Below are 611 nucleotides of genomic sequence, written 5' to 3' on the forward strand. Positions count from 1 at the left end.
TCTATTCAAGTCAATATTGGTTGTTCATGCTTTTCTAGGAAGTTATCCATTTCATCTAAGATGTCAAGTTTATTAGCATGTAGTTGATTATCATATCTTCTTATTTCCTTTATTCTGGTGGGTTCATTAGTTGTGTTCTCCCTCTCAATTCTGATTTTATTTATCTGCATCCTCTCTCTCTTTCCTTTATCAGTCTAGCTAAGAGTCCATTGATTTTGTTGATTTTCTTTTTTTTTTTTAAATATGGAATGCTTCACGAATTTGCATGTCATCCTTGCACAAGGGCCATACTAATCTTCTCTGTATTATTCCAATTTTAGTATATGTGCTGCCGAAGTGAGCACAATTTTATTGATTTCTGTAAAGAGCCAACTTCTGTTTTTTTTTGATGCTCTCTACTTTTCTCTTGTTCTAATTTCATTTATTTCTGCTCTAAACTTTGTTATTCCTTTCCTTCTATTTGTTTTGGGGTTAGTTTGCTGTTCTTTCTCTTGTTCCTCTAGGTGAGCAGTTAAGTCCTCCATTTTGCACTTTCTTTTTTTATTAGCATAGGTATTTAGGATAATAAATCTCCCTCTCAGTACTGACTGCCTTTGCTGCATTCCATAAGT

At 33.4% G+C, this 611-nt stretch overlaps 1 non-coding gene across 1 annotated transcript; it reads right to left on the reverse strand.

Moving 5' to 3' along the window:
* Positions 1 to 237: 237 nt before the first annotated feature.
* On the reverse strand, positions 238 to 344 carry LOC143668650 (U6 spliceosomal RNA). Its single transcript, XR_013168515.1, has one exon. It is a non-coding gene; the product is annotated as a U6 spliceosomal RNA (small nuclear RNA).
* Positions 345 to 611: the final 267 nt, after the last annotated feature.

The sequence above is a fragment of the Tamandua tetradactyla genome, chromosome 24 (genome assembly GCF_023851605.1).
Source record: "Tamandua tetradactyla isolate mTamTet1 chromosome 24, mTamTet1.pri, whole genome shotgun sequence".
NCBI lineage: Eukaryota > Metazoa > Chordata > Mammalia > Pilosa > Myrmecophagidae > Tamandua > Tamandua tetradactyla.